The sequence below is a fragment of the Puntigrus tetrazona genome, chromosome 17, assembly GCF_018831695.1.
Source record: "Puntigrus tetrazona isolate hp1 chromosome 17, ASM1883169v1, whole genome shotgun sequence".
In the NCBI taxonomy this organism is placed as follows: domain Eukaryota; kingdom Metazoa; phylum Chordata; class Actinopteri; order Cypriniformes; family Cyprinidae; genus Puntigrus; species Puntigrus tetrazona.
Genome location: NC_056715.1, coordinates 19,441,282 through 19,454,040, shown reverse-complemented (window position 1 = coordinate 19,454,040; position 12,759 = coordinate 19,441,282).

Below are 12,759 nucleotides of genomic sequence, written 5' to 3'. Positions count from 1 at the left end.
GGGTCTTAAATGCTCTGTCTGTGTTGTCTGTCTCTGCTCTCCTTTTGTCTCAATCTCTGCCAGGGCCTCCTGACCAGTCGAAAGTTTCAATCTGGTGGTCTTCAGATCTGTCTTTGCTTTTGCTTTGTTGAGGTGTCTCTCTGCTCCACCTGCTTAGCCCTGGTGGGCTGCCACTCTGTCTGCTCCTGCTCCGTATGTGCTACTCTGGTGGGCTTCTGCTCCATCTCAGTGCTCTGCTCTGCCTCGGTTCTCGGTGTCTCCACTTCTATATGGAATTGGCCCTCCATCCCTCCCCGTTTTCCAACTCTGCTCCACCACCCTTCTGTATTGTACTATTTTAGCAGTGATTTGGAAGCCGCTCATGATTTATTCTATGTCTCCCTGTCTTGGTTTTTGTGGACTCTTATTTTGAAGTGTTTGTTCCCCAATGTTTTTGTGTACCCTTGTTCCTCTGCCCACCTTGTTAGTTTCCTTAGTAGTTCCTCCTCCTTCTTGTTACCTTGTTTTCGTCTCTATTCAAATTCCATTTAGTTCCTGCTCAAACAGAATTTGTCTAGTGTTCACTAACCATTTTGTGTTTATTTTCTGTTTAGTCTCCAGTAATGTTCTGCGTATTTCACTGTTAGCTGCTTTACAGAGCCAATCTTTTCACTGGACTGTTCTTATGCTTTACCCATGTCATACCCATTTGTTGTAATTTGACCCAGCCTGTATTTTAAATATGGCTGTGAATAAAAGCTTGCGAATGGACACACGTCTCTCGTCTCAGTTACACATATAAAGACACATCTTTTTAACTTAGCCTACACATAACACCCCAACATACTTTTTATTATTCAAATCCGTTAAAGGATTTTTAGGCAGCATTACTTAGATTTGCTGGAACCGGGAACACTACTACTAAAATACAATGTACTTGTGACATCGTAAAAAGAATGGCATCTACGCTAATATTAGTCCTGTCTCTTTCTCAATCTGTTTTCACAGTTTGTATCCAGACTAGATGGTGGATCAGCACACAGAGATTATGTTCATCAGAGACCAGAAAACCAAGATGCCCCTGTGGACAGATCACCAGATCCTGATGCACACACACACACACACACAGCTGTGTTTAAAATTGAACTGGAAGTTAAGTGCTGGGCGTCCGGTCAGAGGAGAACTGGCCCCAACTGCGTCTGGTTTCTCCCAAGGTTTTTTTTTCTCCATTCTGTATGCATGGGGTTTTGTTTCCTTGCCGCTGTCGCCTCTGGCTTGCTTGGTTGGGGACATTTAACTTCTAGTGATTTAACGTCAAATTGGTTACAGAGACCGTCTCTGCATTTAATAACAAATTGTTCACTCTCGTCATTATACATCCCTGTCATTGTACTCTTCTACATTATACTGTAGAGTGCTTTGATGCAACCTGTGTTGTTAAAAGCGCTATATAAATAAAAATGATTGATTGATTGATATATTATGTAAACAAAAGCTCTTATTTTAAATGTGATTAATCGTTTGACAGCTGTCACGTCTCTGGACTGTTTGTTTATAGTTTTTGTCTCGTGCCATGTGCTCTGTGCCCTACCTACCCTTCGTGTTTATTGTATAATTGTCTTCAGCTGTGTCTCGTTAGTTTAATCAATTACGTTGTATATTTAAGTCCTGTGTGTTTGTCTTCAGTTGGTCCGATTGTCAAGGTTACATACTTGGTTTATGTCCTGTTTGCCTGTCTGTCTTAATTATTATTATTTTGTCCATTTGGAATTAAATCTGTGTAAGTTTATTTACATCTCGAGTGCTCAGTCTAGTGACAAAAACACTAATTAGTTTCCTATTATTTTGTATTTTCCTATTCACTTATATATAGAGATAGTAACATCTCACAGCAAGAACTGGCAAATCTGGTGCAGTCAAGGCAAAAATTATGGCATTTTTTGTAAATGCTTTAGAATGTCCCCAGACAGGAAGGAATCCTGGTGTTTCATATATGAAGAGTTCAGATGTAAAAGCCTCTAAAAGGCGTCTTGGTGAAAAATTTAATAATTGTTCTGAGTGAATGCTCTCCACACATTTTATGTTTAACAAGTACTCTTACTTTAAATGTGCTAAATCCCAGACTCAGTCCATTCAAAAGTACAAGTACTTACATAGAAACCTATACATAGTAAGCAGAAAGAAATGTCAGTTTTAAAGAAAAAAAGTCATATGTACTAGTTCTAGGGATAGTTCAATTTGAAATTAAAATTTGAAGTTTTTCAGTTTACCCCTAAGGTGTAGGTGTCTTTTTTTTTTCTTCATTAGATCCAATTTTGAGATTTTTAAGTCAAACTATTGTAGTTTGTCAGTCATGCAATGGTTGATATAGGGAACTTATATGGTAAAAAAATTCAATTAAACCATACCCCATCATAACAATACGTTGATGGCCTAAGACACAAAATCAAATAGTTTATGTGAGAAAATGTAAAAGTTTTTTACTTCTTATACATCATGTCCAAACGGGACAGGCAGATTAATGACTGAATAGAAAAAACAGGCTTTAATTTGGATACATGGAACACCTAATTAATTCTCCTGTACGGCGGAGTAAGTTTGAGGCGAACTGCCATCGGACTAATAATCTTGATTACAGTAAATGCTCCATGTGTGGCAACACCTCTGGACAAAGGTGCGAGCAGAGGGAACAGAGACTGATAATGAGATGTGTGCACTCAATCCAATCAGAGTTTGTTGGAACACAGCAGAAAGAAAAAACTCCAGGCAGAGAACTTTCAAGATGTCGAAGTGGAACTTCCCAGGAGAGTAGAATCCACAGAGCGAGCTGATGGATACAGAGATATGACAAACACACAATGCATCGCCCTCTTTATAAAGCATTACAGATGAGCTGCACCTATGTGCTCTGAGTGTAGGCATCAGCTGTAATACTAGACAACAGAGGTGCATGAAGGGACACAAATAAACACACAGACACACAAGATGAACGCACAAACCCGAGAACCATGACATGGTCAGTGTTGCCAGCTACTTTCAATTGAAAGTGGCTAAAACTAGTAGTTAAATGTCAGTAGATAACATCATAATGTTAAATTTACTTATCTATATAACGATTAATATAGATCAGTGGACAAGATAATAACTTAGATAAGGTTTTCCTATAAGTTGTATGCTGCAGAGAACGTCCCTTCACCTTTTTTAAGAGTATTGAGTCCAATTAATCAAGGTCCATGGGATACCAAGGATAAATGGCATGTTGCCTAAGAGAAGGAACATATACAGAATGTGGATGACACTGAACTGCAGTCACCTTGTCCCAGTTAAACCCCCGTGCAGTCTATTCACTATTCTCTGCCTTCTCCATATCACCGGCCATGGGAAGTACAGCAGTCTAGTCCTTTACCACAAGCATCCTGCACAACACAAGATAGACCACTCATTCAACTTGAAACTGCATTCTATCATCAAGGGTCTACATTTTCTGTCAATGCTCCAGCCAACCTATTGTCAGCATGCACACACAGCCTACTCCACAGCCACCCCAAGCCTGTGCTACTATGACTAGAGGCTCCGCATCCTAGAGAGACTTTCACACATCCTGAACAGGTGCATTCTCATTCCAAGCAATGCATAGGTCTGAAGTTCTGTAAAGTTCCTTTTTCCACAAATACGAATCCTGCAGGACAAGAAACTACATTCTGTGGTCCAATGCCAATTATTCCAGACTTAAGCACCTACGACCCCAGTAAATTCACATGGTTGAGGTAAGCCCTTGAGAACCTCTTACCACCAGATGCCACAGAACTATTCAGATACCGGATAAGCTTGCCTGGTGGCAGACTCCATGGCTGCTCTGAACGAAAGGTTTGGTCAGACACACAGGTTGGGGGAGATACTGAGGCATTTGACCAGTTTGCTTTGCAGATAAGGGCTCTTGTTAGTATGTTGGAGATTCTTTGAGATGAAGGTAAAGTTGATATTTGATGCCCAAGTAAGTTACCTGCTGAGGTGATATCAGGATTCAAGGTGTACGATTGTCCTGGGTCAGTGTATAACCTTCATGAATTTGGAGTTGGCATGGAGTTTTTGTTTCAACCGCAGAGATTATGTACTTGAATAGACCTACTGACTGCAGACTTTCTCCTGAAAGTCATTAGAGTCTCGCTATGACAGTAAAAGGCTTGACACCTATGCTGTCATTGATGATGGGTCTGAGTGGACTTTACTTCTTTCTGATGCTGCACATGAGCTTGGAATATGAGGACAAGCTAAAAGAAAATAGATTTGCTGACAATTCGCCAAGAGAAGCAGACTGTCAATGGTGCATCAGTTTCCTTTCACATATCTCCAGCAGGCCAGCCTCAGAGGATGTTTAAGACCGCAGAAGCCTTTACTGTCAAACACCTTGGTCCAGCTAACCACTCATATTTTTTAAGCATTCTTAAGAAATACAAGCACCTGAAAGATATTCCCCTGCAGGCCTTTGAAAGAGTTTGTCCTTTACTGCACATTGGGGCTGTTAATACCCACCTGCTAACACCAACTGAACCTGTTCGCCAGCCACCATCGAACCAAAGCTTGGATGGACCCATACTCCTAAGCAGGCGGTAATGCCAAGTCTCAAGAATATTTAGTGATGACTGATTTAGACTCCAGAGAAAGCAGCCATGTACAACACTGATATAGAGAAGCTGGAACTAAATGGTGCAGCTTCTAAACGTTCTACAGATGGAGGTAGAGACCTGCGCGGGACAGATTTTTCAAGGTTCTGTCCCGCTCCTGCCCGCTCACGCAACAATATAGATTATTTTTTTCCGCTCCCGCCCGCAATATTCAAGTTTTGTCCCGCTCCCGCTCGCATGTAAACATTAAAACTGTGCACACATGACGCTTCAGACCTGAAGTTCCAGACTTGTGGCTGCTGTATACGAGTATTTTGCTGCATTTGTCGCAGCTCGCAAAGGGAAGGTGCTTTCCATACCGTCACATACTATAGAAAAACATTTTCAAATATCGGATTTCCCTTTGTTTGGCTCTGTAGTTCTGTATGTTCCTTTCTTTAATAATGAACTAATATCTGTAGCACTAAGCGCTCCACCTGTGTCATGCTCTTCAGACATTTTGCCTCGGTGTGGGTCTATGGTCTTTGTTCCTCGCAAGAACCATGTGAGAATTTACGTTATTTTAAGTTGTTCTTGTTGCTTTTGTGCAGCAGATAAAAAATATTTTATTTCTTTTTAACAATTTAATTTTAAGATATTTCCATTTTGCGGGAGTCCCTCAAATAATTTTATTCTCCCGCAACCCGCACACACGAGGACCTTACCGCCTGCACCCGCAATCACATATCAAATTTCGTCCCGCGCTGCACTGGGTTGTGTCGGGTCCCGCGGTACTCCTGCGGGATTGCAGGTCCCTAGATGGAGGCACTGTAACAGGGTAGTCTTGGTATATCCTGCATCATTTGGTCAGCCATAATGTTGTGTTTAACTGCTCCTTTCAATACAGCGATCTGAACTTAGAAAATTCCCTGTTTCCTGGTCCAGCCTTGAGCCCTTCTCTCCTGGGTGCCTTACTTTGCTTTAAAGAGCACAGCGTAGGCATCAGCTGTGAAATCTGTGGGATGTTTCACCAGGTCCTGCTGTTACCTGAAGACAGGCCACTCTTACGCTTTTTCTGGCATTTCTATGAATGGCAAGTACTGCCATTCGGCACCACATAAAGATGAATAAGGATGTGAGACGTTCCCTGGAGAGATGCTTCTATGTGGATACCTGTCTTCAAAGCTTACCATCTGCTCAAGAGGCACAACAGTTACTGGAACTAGTTATTGGAACTGCTAGCAACTAGAGGGTTTGACATCTGTTAGTGGGCCAGCGTTGTCAGTCACGGACAGGGGATCTTTACAACTGTGGTTCTCACATGATAAAGTAAATCTATGTAAATCCACAGCTGGCACTGTGGGTTCAAGCACTAGGGTTCAAGCACAGACCTGGTAGATATATATCTCTAACAATGAGGAACATATACCATTAGTACCATTAAAAAAGCAAGTCAGTATGATCCCCTTGGTGTCATTCTTTCCTTTTACCACTTGTGCAAATGTGATTGTTAACCAGCTCTGGGCAAAGACCAGAAATTGGGATGACTCACAAATTCCTAAGGACCTTCAACAAGCATGTATGGACTGGGAAGCTGAGGTACAGTATTTACCTTGTGTAGTACTCCCTAGACGCTACACCCCTTCCAGCATGGACCACCCTGAGGTCACTCATGAGTTCCACATGTTCACAGATTTCTCAGAGAAAACATACTGGGCAGTCGCTTACCTTTGCTCTGAAGATCCTTGAGGGAGAGTACACCTTTCCTTCCTCCTGGCCAGGTCCTATTTTTCCCCACATAAGCAGTGCTCAATACCTATACTTGAGTTGTGTGCTGCTCTTGTAGAAGCACGGTCGGTAACCAAAGGCAAACAAAATGAGCTTACCTTGAAGATTCTAACCGTCACTTTCAGGATAGATTCAACAACTGTCCTTCACTGGTTACATGCAAGAATCAATGGACCCAAGGACCAGAATTACTCCTCCAACCTCAAAGTAGTTGGTCAACACCTCCAGCCAGGCATAGCCTGGATTCTGATGATAAAGATGAGTGTTTCATTCATCTTATGCTACAGATTTCCATTCACTGTTTTCTTCAATTGACCTCAAAGACCTTACCACTACAAGCACACACAAATCAGGCAACCAAAGCAATTTAATATACATTCATAATTGTACTGCAGACTACATTTAGCCTAAATGTATGTGTGTGTGTTTCTGTGTGCATAAACGTGTGTGTCTGGTTGTTCTGTTTATTGAATGCAATTTCAATTATTCATATAATTATTTACAGGTGAAAGAATATCATATCTGAATGTATTTTGCTCGAAAATGCAGTACATTGATAAAAAATGATAAAATGGATTTTATAATATATGTATAGCAGAACATATTAACATCTGAAGGCCATCAAATTTAGTTGAAAATCATTTTAAAAAATGCTGGCAGTGGCTGGCATCTTTTTTAGAAAACGCTAGCTGGGAAAGAGTTATGAATCGCTTTATGTATTCTCTAACTGTAAGTCGCTTTGGATAAAAGCATCTGCAAAATGAATCAATGTAAATGGTTCTCCTCCAGCCAATACTTACCAAGAGGCAGAGCTGATTGCACTGAGAAAGGCCCAAATGGACAATTTCCCTGAGGACTATCAGTTGTGGTAAACCGGTTCATTCTAACAGCCGACTCCTTTATCTCTGTACAGAGTTTGACCAAGCCAGCAATTTAATTTGAGTTAGAGGATGGTTAAAAAATGCAGAAGGCCTTAATCCAAGCATAGTAAACCCTATTGTATTGGACCACAACACCTGTTTACTCATCATAGAGAATGATACTTGCCTTTGCCATTCAGGACCAGAACGAGTGTTATGTAAACTGCGCTGAAGGGTGTAGATCTCAAAAGGAAGAGAAGCTGTAAAGAATCACCAACACACATGTCTGGAACATCAATGGAGATCAAAGCCTGCATCACAGTAAATGGTTGATCTTCCTCCACCTCAACTTCAAACCTGCATTTCATTCAACTGGAATGGATTGTTTCTTCCCTTCTAGGTGGGACACTGGACGGACAAAAGATGGGGGTCATTTAATGAAATGCCTGGCCACCCAGGAGGTACAACTCAAAGTTCTGACATCTATGTACAGTGATGCCTTCCTTATGGCACTGTGACAGTTCATAGGTCGACATGGGAAACCTGCAGAGTTCTATTCAGACCAAGGCACCAACTTACAAGGTGGTCCTTTAAGGTCCAGCTCAGCCAGGATCTACAGCAGCAGCTTGCAAACCAAACCTTGGAGGGGTGTGGGAATAAGAGACTTGTTCATTTAAGGCTGCACTTTACACCACCCTCAAATCAGAGACAGTGACTGCAGAAGGCCATCGATCAGGGCCGATCACCCCAAATTGCCTCCTGATGGGGTGCCAGATGTTTCCCTGCCCCAAGTTATCTATCCAGTGTTTGAACTCCTAGGCAGCTGGAGATGGAGGCATTCACAAGTGTTGGCTGACAGATTCTGGACAGCCTTCATAAAGCAATACTTACCAGGATTGCAAACCAGAGTGAAGTGGCATAACCCATCCTCAGACATCAGACCCAGAACAGTCGAAAGAAAATGAAATTAAACTTCATTGTATTCTATGATTATTCTGAGATTTCAGATGGGGTGGTTGTTTCAAATTTCAGCTTTGTTGTGAGTCCTTTGTCTTGCAATGTTCGTTCAATATACAGAGCAAAACAAGAAGCAATTAGCCTCTTCCAATGGGCAATCATGTGGTCAAATGAATTTCTGATATGTCAAACATTTTGGTAACCCCTTGTGAGGATATTGCACAATTGAAGCAAAGCTACAAACAAACAATTTTTTTATTTTCTAAATAAAAATGTCTACTCATACTCAGACATAAAAGATAGTTTTTAAAGATATTTGCTTCTGCTGCAGTCCAGTCATGTCTAATTCTATCTGAACTAATGACATTATTATCACATGGCAGAGCTGATTGGTTCTCTGCTGTATCAGTAGCCAGTAAGCTCTCTGCTCAGCATTCAAATATATGAATAATGTTTGTTGTAGCACGCTTCAGAAATCCTGCACCTGTATAGATTTGCTATGAGGTGATTCATGTATACTATAAGGGGTTATGTCATTTATCTTATCTTAAATTTGCAGCAGCAGTATTTCTTACATGCTCAGCAGTAGCATGTTGTGGCTGTATGGGCAGTAACAAGTTTCTGTTCTTGCTCTGCCGCAGCAGCGTAGCAGATTTATTTCCGCAAAGACCAAATACATTAACATTTGTCATGTAAATGACCATGCTAATCTCTCTGAGAATGCTCATGACAAAACTCTGCCTATCATCCATATATGGTGTTATACGGTGTCGCACAGTGTATGCCAGGCCTAACCCCAGTAGATCCTACTGAGATCCTAGTGAGATAACCAGACACAGGTGAAAGCAATCTACCTCATTAGTGGGTAAAGATATAAACTGAGCTCATCTGCTGGGATGTTGACCATCTCTAAAGAAAGGCACAGTACAATGGCACCGGTGATCATTGAATACCACATAGAGATGAAGAGGAGAAAAAGTGATGGGTAGATAGGGAAGTATAGGGAATTTGGGAGTCAGGGAGTCAGTTTAATGTTTCAACTGAAAGACGGTGCTTTTTGACAGTATAGTCTTCCCATTGCTCTACTGAAGTAATTAGCACCCCCTGCTGGCCTCAATAACACCTCTTCCAGAAACAACCTAATTTCCCCAGAAGGTCATTCATCCAGGGGAGATCTTGCATCCAAAAAAAACACTAATTTGTGGATTCTATACCCCAGCAGCTTTTTAGGGATATTTTTGATGTACAAATCATCTGTACACTTTGACATTATTGTGTGCTGTGACATTTTTGCCATTGCGTAATCTCAATGTGGACAACTGTGAAAATGTTAAGTAAATGTTAAGTAAATTTTGCTCAACTTTTAGTTTGCCCTGTGTGATACAGACAGACTATGGAACACATTTTAAATTCATATTGTTTTAACAGGAATTGAATGGAATCTCTGTCACAAGAAGCTCTGAAGCAGTTTCACCAGATGCTCAAATCATTGACGAGAGCTCACTGTGCGAAAGGTGAGGACTGGGCTGATGATTATGCTTTGCTTTTGTTTGTGATAAGAGAAACCTCGAAGAATCCTTACGTTACAGTCCTTCAGAGCTATTATTTTGACATACTGTATGTGATCCTTTCTTGATGACCGTAAAATTAACAAAAAAATACTCCATCATTTTGATTGTACAAATACATGCATTGTTTGAAACTGCAAAGGGTGAACTTCTGTTAGTGTATAGTCATAATAACAATAAAACAATGTGCTTTTGTAAACAGCTTTTTGCCTTCTCAGTCTGTCAACATTTCTCACAGACAAATGAATAAAATAGCCTGAATCTTCATGAATACTTGCCTGACAGGCATGATAAATGTATAGAAAGCTTCAAATGTACAAATACAAAAATATTCTCTGATGAAGTAGTCTGTTTGAAACCAATGCAAGTTCCAGTTTTATCATCATTCCCATTAGCCCAGGGACAGACTTGGACAAAATTTCAGGCTAGGAAATCTCATACCAGGTCATTCCATACACCAACAACAAATTTTGAAATCATGGACAAAAAAATTTTTTGTATGGCCTTCATCATCACAAAAAGTTTAAATCCCTAGACTGGGGCCAAGCAAAATAATCTCTTGAACTCCCATTTTCGTTTTTTAAATCTTTCTGTCCGTTATGTGCATGGTTACTTTTTTTTTACAGTTCTTCTGTGCCTGTCATTTTTCATCAACACGCCTCCACCTTGTTGCAAACCAACAACCTCATTACAATTTGTTTGTGCACACGTATTTTAGAAAAAAAATTGTCATTGCATTAGGACAATGTGTTATTGTTTTATATTGCCTAAATGTCAGAATTAGTGCAATAATACACCTTGAATATATTGTTATTTAAAAATCTTAACACTGAACATGCTTTTTGCATTATCATGAGTCATGTTTTGTTCTAAGGAAAATAAACCATATTTAACATATGGTAAAATAATAGTAAGCATGTTACTTTAAATAAAGCGGAAAACTACTTATAATAATAACAATACTATTTTTTTTTCTCAAACAGCCAAAAGATATCAGATCAGATTAATAATATGACACATTTGCTTTGATAACCTTTAGACAGCTGTTGATAAGTAACTCTGCAACTACAGTATGGTATTAGTAGTGTGTCTGCTAAATATATGCTAACACTTTATTCTGATGGTTCCTCAACAGACATACTGAGTATAGGATACTTTGCAAGTATGTGAACATTCTACCCACCCTACCTAAGACTACTAATACTATTAGGTTCACATAATTAACATTGCATATTTGTTTTTCATTTGAAAGTATTAGCTAGCTCACATTAGCCTCAATATTAGCCTTAAAGGAAACACTCAAATAACACTCAGCACCTAACAACTCACAAGATGTTGTCAGGTACTGTGCAGATCTTAAATAATGTTAAGCATGTTAATGATTTAATATGCTGTTCACTGTGAGTGATAAATAATCATACTTTTAAAAGTGTAACAGAAGAAAAATGTAAACAGTTTGACACAGATGGTATATGGAGAATGGAAGGCTGGAGCTGATGCCAGTGAGTATTGGATAGAATTCACCAGGAGTAACTGAGAAGAGAAATGGTAGTCTTTGTTTTTCAAGAACGGTTGGAGGCGCACACACCTCAGAATACTGGGAGCACCTCAGAATCGCTGGAGGTACACAGAGAACTCGGAGGAGCACTGGAGACACTCTGAAAACTCAGAGGAATACAGGAGGTATGTAACACAGGCAAGTATTGTACTTTTGCAGAGCTTCGTATGTACAAAACGAGACGATGAGTGTGACTGAGGTGTGTGCTTTTATACTTGTATCTTCATGATTGGATTGGAGTGCAGTGTGATGTGCGGGTCGGCTGCATGCAATTCCCTATAGCCTGTATTTAAATATTTGGGAATATCTATTTTCATATTAGGTTCTTTTGATAAGGTTACAATACGAAGGCCTACTTAGCAAAGAAACCTACATGTTGTCTCCAATCCTTTGGAGTACGTGACACGTCATGAAAGCGCCAAGCAGCTCCCATTGCAAGCCACAATAACAAATCAGAAAAAATAAAAGTGAAGGTGGAATATGAGGTCCAGGAGAATAAACTAAAAAAGGTCAGGCTGCTGAATCTAATGCTTGGGACAAGTTCTCAGAAATAATTGCAGCAGAAGACAACAGCAATATCGGCTACAGTTACGCATATTGTTGCCAGTTTAAAGGGCAATGTTTCCAAGCACTTTCAGACTGAAACAAAGTTTCCTTTATTTACATTACAATGCCTAGTATGTCTTTTGAAGGACCGTTCCATTCCATGCCAATCCGAGTCGGCCAGTACAGTTATAGTTTTGTTTTCCACTATGTTGCCGTAGTAAATGTTTACATACGATATGAGGTGTAAATAACACCACATTTTGATCAGAAATTTCTTTAGATTTCTTTAGAACCTGATAGTTCTTAAAACTGATAGTGGCCGCATGTGGGGGTGGGGCAGGTTTTAAAAATAGATACAGTGGTGCGGGGTGGGCTGGGGCAAGCCAAATAATTTCATAAAAGAGGGACCAGTGGGTTGGAAAAATATAACTAATGTGCAGGTGCTCAGAATTCTGGTGATGATGATGATCGCTGTGATTAAGTGGTGAATGAGCCTGGCCGTTCCATGGTGATACATGGGGAGCGGGATGAATTCTGTACTGAGCTTGTATGTGACCAGCTTAACCTGTTCCAAGATAGTGAACATCCAAGAAGGGCCAACAAACTCTGGGGCTTAGATTTTTACTAGACAGGCGCAGTCTCATGTCACTTGTAGCCAAACCTTCTGACCTGGTTGGTACAGTGTTTCAGCTCAACATAAGTACACTGCCATCTTCTCCCTGCTTACTGCCCATTGGAGATGGTGATGTGTAGAGTTCCCGACCCTCTCGCTTTCCAGGAAGCAGTGATCGATGTCAGGAAGGGAGTGAGACCAGTAGATGGATGCCACAAGGAGTTTTGAGTGTACTCGGCCCAGCCCAGGAACTGGTCCCAGGAATCCTAGTGGAATCCATGGCAGA